The 8,492-nt window shown below is 39.0% G+C and overlaps 1 pseudogene; it reads left to right on the top strand.

Moving 5' to 3' along the window:
• The first annotated feature begins 1,273 nt into the window (after window positions 1-1,273).
• On the top strand, window positions 1,274-3,089 carry LOC109679309 (cytochrome c oxidase subunit 7C, mitochondrial pseudogene; annotated as a pseudogene).
• The last annotated feature ends 5,403 nt before the right edge of the window (window positions 3,090-8,492 follow it).

Genomic DNA, 8,492 nt, shown 5'->3' with positions numbered 1-8,492 from the left:
GCACAGAACAAAACTTTTTATTAGGAATCTACCTTTGGAGGGCACATAGCTTTGTATTTGGGGGAGGGGGACAGTACTGGGATTTGAACCAGGCAGGTGCTCTTATCTCTTGAGTCACTCCACCAGCCCATTTTTCTGATGGGTTTTTTCAGGATAGGGTCTTGCAAACTATTTGCCCTGATTGGGTTCAAACCACAATCCTCTTGATCTCTGCCTCTTGAGTAGCTAGGATTATCGGTGCCTGGCCCAGTAGCTTTGAAACAGAAAACTATAGAGTGTGACTTCTAGCCTATGTATTTCTTATCACAAGCCCAGACATATGGAAACTGCAGTTGTGTGATGCTAGAGTCAGGTGTCTCCAGTTGGATGTCTCCAGCTGTTGCACACACATCTCTTCCCTCCTCCATGTTCAGTGAATTTGGTAATTCAGAATTGATCATGGTAAAAGTACTCACACCATGGTAATTGACAAACCTACAAATCAGGGTGCTTACCAGCACACTCCTCCCCCGCCCCAAGTCCAGGGATCAAAAAGAAGCATTGACTTCACACCTAACTATCAGAGTGGGGAACATTGCAGAGATACAGCAGTATGAGGACAGAGAAAAAGTAAAAAACTAAAGACTCTGATACATCAACTGCACATTCCTATCACGTAAGGATCTGGCAGTGAAGTGTCTGGAATTCTTTTTTAACTGAAAAAAAACTGTAATATGCCAGAGAATTTTGACTCAGCCTTATCTGAAGCCTCAAAGTAATGTATTCAAAAGTTGTATTACAGCTAATATTCAAGCATCTTGATTGCACGTAGAGCACAATAGAATGATGGAATACCCAATTTGTCAAAATAGGTGATCGGGATGGAAGAAAAACTTGTTCTTGGCTGTCACTTATCCCCATATGCTAAGATAATGTTGCATTTATAGCCTTTCAATGCATAATGGTCAGGTGGATGAACAGTCTTTATTACCTTTCATGTGTTTTATTTTTTCTCTTCTAGTTTAAATTCATTTTCTTCTGGAACTCCAAACACTAGGCTATGTTCCCAGGGCTGCTGCTTGTGATAGGGGAAGAGATTAATGGATTGCATGTGTAAGAGGCTTGATGTTTCCAGAGGCTTTTCTTGTATGTGCACCCATTTTCAGAAGAGGAAAAAGGTGATCATCATGCTAACAAGAGCTGCTGACTCTAGACCCTGTTGTCATTGCTGCTATGGACATTGGATGCTAACTGGCATCTCTGTCTACAATGACTGTTAGACTGCCCTCCTAACATGCATGACCCTAACAGCTACAAAGTGTTGGTTAAGTGAGTTTAGGTCTGATGTCCATACACTAGCTGCAAGATTTCAACTAAATCAGTAACTGGTCCTTTTTTTTTGGCTTCTGTTGTGGGATAAAGATCCCCCACCTAACAAGATTTACAAAACGATGTATTCCCCAAATATAGGGAGGAGTTTAAATTTCAAACAGTAGATATTATTGTCATTATTAATATTGTTATTGTTGTTGTTATTGTTATATTATGGCCATTTATCCTGTTCATGGCATCCTATCCTTTGAGACTCCTTCCTATATTGGAGAAATATTCCAAACTATGAGCCATCACCACTCCAAGGTGAGAGTCAGAATGCAAATTTGCAGCCTTTCTTACAGCTAGTGTTCAGGCACATGAATTAATTCCTGCCAGGTAAGGATGTCATCCTACATCATAAGATGTTGATTGAGAAGGAAGCACCAAGAGGAAAAAGAGTCTACGTGGGCCTTTCATTTTTACATCTTTGCTGGTGAGGGTGAGGCAGAGGTGCCTGGTTTTTGTGGTGGTCATTTCCCTGGGAATCCATGGGCATTCCTGACAGGGAAGTCACAGTTTAGAGCAAAAGCGGTTTCCATAGACCTTTGGCTTTATTTGGTTTGGGATATTGCTCCTTAAGGTGTAGCCTCAGTTTTCCAGTTTCTTCATCAGTTCTGTTATCCACCCCATGGATTTTTTTTGAATCTTTTTTTAATAAATTGCCTTTCTATTTATTGAAGAAGAATAAGCTTCTATTGTTTGGAGATAAGAACTCTGACTAATAGAATTATAGTTCTGATTTCTCAGATGTGGAAACCGGTGCTCTAAGAGGTTAAATTGCTCACGGTCACAGAGGTAGTCAATGACAGAACAAGGATTTGAATCCAAACTGTCATAATCCAAAGCCCACATTCCAAACTGAAAAGAGTTAAAAAAAAAAAAAAAGAGTATATCATAAGGTCATAAAACTAGTGAGTGAGTCAGGGTTGGGATTTTTGCTTTTAAATTAGAATAAACTATTAAAGTATCTGGTCTAAACTGAAGCTCTGAGAAATACAGTGTCAAAGCAGAGGCCATAAATCAGATCTTCTGACTCAGAATTTGATGTGCTCTTCTTGACACCTCTTATCCTCATATGGCCATCATATTCTACTTTGTTTCCTTGGAGACATGTTTAGTGCCTTTGGGTTCAAGAACATTATACAGAGAGGAGATTCCCATTGTTTCCTGCATCCAACACCTTTCTGTATTCAACTTCCATCTCACTGAAATATACCTTTTTTTTTTTTTTGGTTGGTACTGGAGTTTGAACTCAGGGCTTCATACTTGCTAGGCAGACGCTCAACCACTTGAAACACTGTGCCAGCCCATTTTTGTGTTGGGTATTTTCCAAATAGGGTCTGATGAACTATTTGCCCAGGCTGGCTTTGAACCATGATCCTCCTGATCTCTGCTTCTTGAGTTGCTAGAATTACAGGTGTGAGCCATCAACACCCAGACTCCTTTTTTGTTTTTGTTTTTTTAAGTATGCACTTTAATAATTCAAAAGGGGTCTATTTTTAAAATTGTTTATCAAAAAATTACCAGGTATCCAAGCCCTTTACAGAGCTTCCAACAGCATCCAGAGATTCACAGCCTCTGTGGTCTATGGAAGCCACTACGAGCAAGGCCCTAGGAAGAATCTGCCATTTTCCAGTGCAAAAGAAGTAGCGGTCACTGGTTATGATGACCTTGTACTTTGGATCTGATTTGTTGTACCTTTCTTTATAATAAAACACCAACCGCTTAAAAAATAAGGATTACTTAATTCACCCAGTCAGCAGATATGAAGAATGTTTTAAGAGGTGCAGTCACTTTGGAAAATGGATCATACTCTTGAACTCATGTAGCATACTAGATATGCTAGATATGTTTGTGAATAAATTGATGACATGAATGTTTGATGCCTCTTCTTTGAAATAGAGAATGTGACAATTGAGCATATGCTTATTTTATTATTTGAGTAATTCTCCAATTTTAGGTTTTTTCATCAAGAGCTATATGATTTAACTTCTTTTGTAGTCTTAAATTGTGAGATTTTATTACTAAACTTTGATTCACAGGTCAGGACATTGATGGTAATTTATGTTTTAAAAATAAAATGCAAATTTTACCAGTTGTTTTATAATAACTTCTAATTTAAGGAGAGAAAACATATATAACTTTAGTTTCCTCCTTCCTTCAAAGGAATAATCGCATTTTCTCCATGAGTGATAAATAATCCTGAAAAGAACCAATAACATAAATAGATTGAAATTCTGATTAGATGGATATTTAAGAGCTTCATTGTTTGCTCTAGACCTATAAGCTAAAACTGAAATCTTTGCCTCAATAACTGTACTACTGACCAGTAGCTGGTCTCCTCTGCATTTGACAAAGATAAAATGCTTGCAATGTACTGTAAGACCAGAGGTATAGTGGTAGAGCACTTGGCTAGCGAGCATGAAGCAGTGAGTTCAAACTCCAGTACCACCAAAAAAAGGGTAAGATATAATATATAAGCATAGAAGATACAATAGAGGAAATATTCCCAATTTTTTCTGGAGCTTTGTCTATAATATACCATAGATAGGAGGTAAAGGTGGTTCTGATGAGTAATTTTATCAATGAATCAAGTTAATGAGTAATAAAATACTGCTTATGGCTTAAAATGCAATGACTTAATTTCTAGGGTTTTGTAGTAGGCAAGGGAAAGTAGTCAGCTATTAAATATTTTAATCCTGGTTTGTTCACTGTTGGAATATCACCAATGGTAGAAAAATATTGTGGAAAGATTGCAAACTTGTTAAAAAAGAAAAAAAAACAAGGAAAAAGAAAGACAGAAGGCAGAGAGGCAGGAGAGGAAGGAAGTGACCTGACATGGTGATACACTCAGGAGGCTGAGACCAGCCTGGGTTACACAGTAGGTTTGAGGTCAGCCAGGGCTACATAGCAAGACCCTGTCCCCAAATAAAGCAAAATAAAACAAAAAATGCTGTCTTAATTTTCCCTCATTTTTGAATAACAGTTTGGTTGGATACAGATTTTAGATTGCAAATTATTTCTGTCAACATTTTGCAAATACTATTTCATTGTTTTCTCGACTCTGTTATAGTTTGGAAAGCCTGCTATTGATATAACTTTCCTTCTTCTGTGGTTAATATGGTCATTCCCCAGCTGTTTTAATATTTTTATATTGCTTTGAAAGGCTGCAATATCTGCATAATGTGATGTTCATTCTTACTTATCCTGGTTGGAACTCACTCTGATTTTCATTCTTAGGGTCTTTGTCTTTCCTCAATTTTTGGAGATTTCTCAGTCATATTCTCTTCTAATATTGCTTTACATCTGTGGGACAAACTGAGAGTTGTCCTCTAATGCCCTTCCCCATCCCCCTCTATTTCTTTTTTAAATGGAGTTATTTTCTGACAACATGAATGGAACCCTTCCCTCTACTGGCTTTGTGATATAAAATACCTTTGTATTCTGGATAGTGCCTTTAAAATGCATAACCTTTTCCTTTTCTTGCAAACTTCCTTCTCCCTCACCCATTCCAGGGATGCAGACATGATGGCTAGAGCTAAAATAGCCACATGGGATTCTGAAATAGAATCAACAAATTAATCATAATAGAGCTACCTTATGAGCCCTTAACATTTGGATCATTATATGGAAGAGAAATAAATTTCTGTTTTCTTTAAATGTCTTTATTTGGGGCTGGAGATGTGGCTCAAGCAGTAGAGCACCTGCCTAGCAAGCACAAAGCCTGAGATCAAACCCCAGTACCACAAGAAAGAAAGAAAACAGGAGAGAGAGAGGGGGAAGGAAGGAAGGAAGGAAGGAAGGAAGGGTTGGGTTGGGTCTGGAGACCTAAAGGACAGATGAATGAGTATCCCACCCCTCATGGAGAGAACTATGACTCCTGCATCCTGAGAGGGAGTTATAAACCTGCATTGCTGTACCCTGAGGAGGAGATACAAGGTCTCATAGATCTGCCACAGGGCTGATGAGCAAAATGCTCTCAAGATTGTTTCCCCTCCCCCAATAAAGGTACAAACTAAACCAGTTCACCTGAGAAAGCCCGTGAATCCATGGCCAATGAGAAAAACCCACCTAACCCAGAGTTAAAACGTCCATAAAAGCCCCAGCCTTCACCTGAGCAGGGAGCCACTGGTTTCTGGGCTGCCCTGCACTGCTCTAGCTGTAGCCTTTCCTTTCTCTCTAATAAATCCTACTTCATATACCAGCTTTGGCTCACAAGCTGCCTCGCGAGCCAGCTCTCTGACCAGTGAAGGCAAGGACCCTCGACACCGGCCCACAACACTGTACACTGGCAGGTAACAGAAGGGATGGAGGGAAAGAGGGAGAAAGAGAAAGAGAGAAACAAAGAAACAAAGATTAAACATCTAAATTTTGAGGTCCCTTTTTTCTTAATAACTTCTTTCACATTTAGACAATTGTTGCTCTGTTCTGTCTGCTTTCCCTTTCCTTATGTCTTCCTTAATACATATGTGTGTGAAAATATATAGGTGAACTTCCACTCCTCCTATTCATGTTCATGTTTTCCTCTCTCATTATTTCTCTGTGCTTTCTGAGTACTCAGTTCTTTCTTCCAATTCATTTCTTTTCTTCAGATGTCTAATAACTTATTTAAAATGAGGTTCCCAAAGAGGGAGGGAGACATGAAAGTAGAAGGGAGTTATCAGGGAAGAGAAAGAGGATCAGAGGGGGGAGACAGGGGCATAAGAGAAGATAAGAGGAAGAGTGAATATAATCTAGCATATTATATGCATGTATGGAAATATCACAATAAATTCATTATTTTGTACAATTAACATATGCTAATAAAAATTACCATACAATTCTCATAGCTTCATCTATTTTTTCCACAGTACATTAGTACTTTATGTGCTAATGTTTTCATGACCTAAGTACAAAATTATAATAATAAAATTTGGTGTAAAGTATATTTTAAAATAAAATATAATTAGTTTCCCTTTTAGTTTCTAATGTTAAAACAAAAATTTCTAATTTCTACTGAAAGGAAAGTGAAGAAGCAGAAAAGAGACATACTGAGAAAGAATTTATGACCTTCACAAGCAGCAGGTCTTTATTCGGGAGAGGAGCTCGGAGAGGGACCCTCAGCCATCAGAGTAACACTGAGAGGGGCAAGAGCTCACCTTTCTTACAGGCTGGGATTTTAAACGTCCTGTGGCAGGAAAAGGGAGGGTGGAGGGGGATGTGCATTAGGTAAGATGGTTGGGAAGGAGGATGGGGGGAGGTGATGGACATTAGTGGGAAGGTCACTGGAGTTGGGCACGTATGTGTGGTGTTGTCACGACATTCCAGCAGTTCCAGCATTTGCATTGTTTTAGTGTTTCCCGACATTCCAGCATCTACAGTTTCCATTTGTTGTTTTCAAATAAACCTGGTCTTTTTCATAATAAACTGTTCTTTCATTCTATCCCTTCCTGTATGTTTCTGGCATTTAAAAAACACTTGTGTCATGCCAGTGGTTCACGCCTATACTCCCAGCTTCTTGGGAGGCCAAGGTCAGGAGGATTGTGGTTCAGGGCCAGCATGGGGAAATAACTTGGGAGACCCCCATCTTCAAAGTAACCAGAGCAAAATGAACTTGGAGGTGTGGCTCAAGAGGTAGAGCACCTGCTTTGCAAGTATGAAGCCCTGAGTTCAAATCCCAGTCCCACCAAAAAAAAGAGTTCAAAGCTTTATCAAAGCTAGTTATACCAATAGATAGCAATTGTAAAAATACCCCCAGCATAGCTGTTTGTTTTCTTCCAGTTGAGGGTTCAAAGGTCTTGCACTGATTTTTACAGTAATTTCTTAGGTTGAGGTTATATCTCCCAGGTAGTACAAATTTCCATCCTACTTCTACTCCTGGGAAGGCCTGGGTTGCTTACACATCCCACTCACATCACCCAAATAAGCCAAGCTTACTTCCCACCTCCCCACAATGGCAGTGTTTTCTCCTTTTCCCTGAGGATGAGGCACCCCTGCTGGGCTCCAGTCAGAGTGACCAGATCAAATACAGAACACCAGTATAATTTGAATTTCAAATAAATAACAAATCATTTTTATCATTATTATGACTCATTTAACTTGAAGGACATACTTATATGAAAAAATATTTTGCTGTTTATCTGAAATTCAGATTTAACTGAATATCCTGTATTTTTCCTTGTGAAATCTGACAACCCTAGTCAGTGTCTCTCTTATACTTGGCCTGAGGCTATGTGTCCTGTCCCCAGATAGACCTCAATATCCCAGCCAGCAGAACCTAGGATCTATCTGCAGTTTCAGTAACGTCAACTATGGTAACACAGGCTCTGAGTTTTCATTTCACCTTGAAAACAAGAATGTTCCCCATTTTTCAACACTGCTTATATATAAATATTTTAAACTGCTTCCACATTGTAACTTACTTTCTATGTGACAGTAGTGGGAAAGAAACTTCCTTGTGTCAGCTAGTCTTCCATGTTGTCAGAAAAGCCTTAATTAAATTATATATGTCCCTCATCCTCTACCTGAGCACTGTACTATGGCCATTCAATCAAAAAACAGGAGCACATCAAAAAGTTCAATACCCAATGAAAAAATGGGCACATGAATTGAATAAGGGAATTTTCAAAGGAAGGGGTACAACTAGTCAATAAATACATGAAGAAGTGCTCAACTTCCCTGGCCATAAAACACATGCAAATGAAAACTACACTAAGATTTCATCTCATCCCAGTTAGAATGGTCATCTTCAATAGCAAAAACAACAAATGCTGGTTAGGATTGTTTGGGTGGGATGGGAAGAGAGAACCCTTATTTACTGTTGAAGCAAATGTAAATTAGTATAACCACTATGGAGAGCAGTTAAAAAACTAAAAATAGAACTGCCATATGATCCAGTGATACCACTTACATACCCAAAGGAATGTAAGTCAGGATACAATAGAAACACTTGCACAATAATGTTTATTGTAGTGTTACATGCTGATTTGAAGTGTTGTGGGCTGGTGTCGAGGCTCCTTACCTTCATAAGCCAGAGAACTGGCTCGTGAGGTGGCTGACTGACTTGTAAGCCAAAGCCAGTGTATGAAGTAGGGTTTATTAGAGAGAAAGGAAAGGCTACAGCTAGAGCAGTGCAGGGCAGCCCAGAAACCAGTGGCTCC

Source organism: Castor canadensis, chromosome 11 (assembly GCF_047511655.1).
Source record: "Castor canadensis chromosome 11, mCasCan1.hap1v2, whole genome shotgun sequence".
Classification (NCBI taxonomy): domain Eukaryota; kingdom Metazoa; phylum Chordata; class Mammalia; order Rodentia; family Castoridae; genus Castor; species Castor canadensis.
This window is presented reverse-complemented; position numbering and strand designations above follow the sequence as displayed.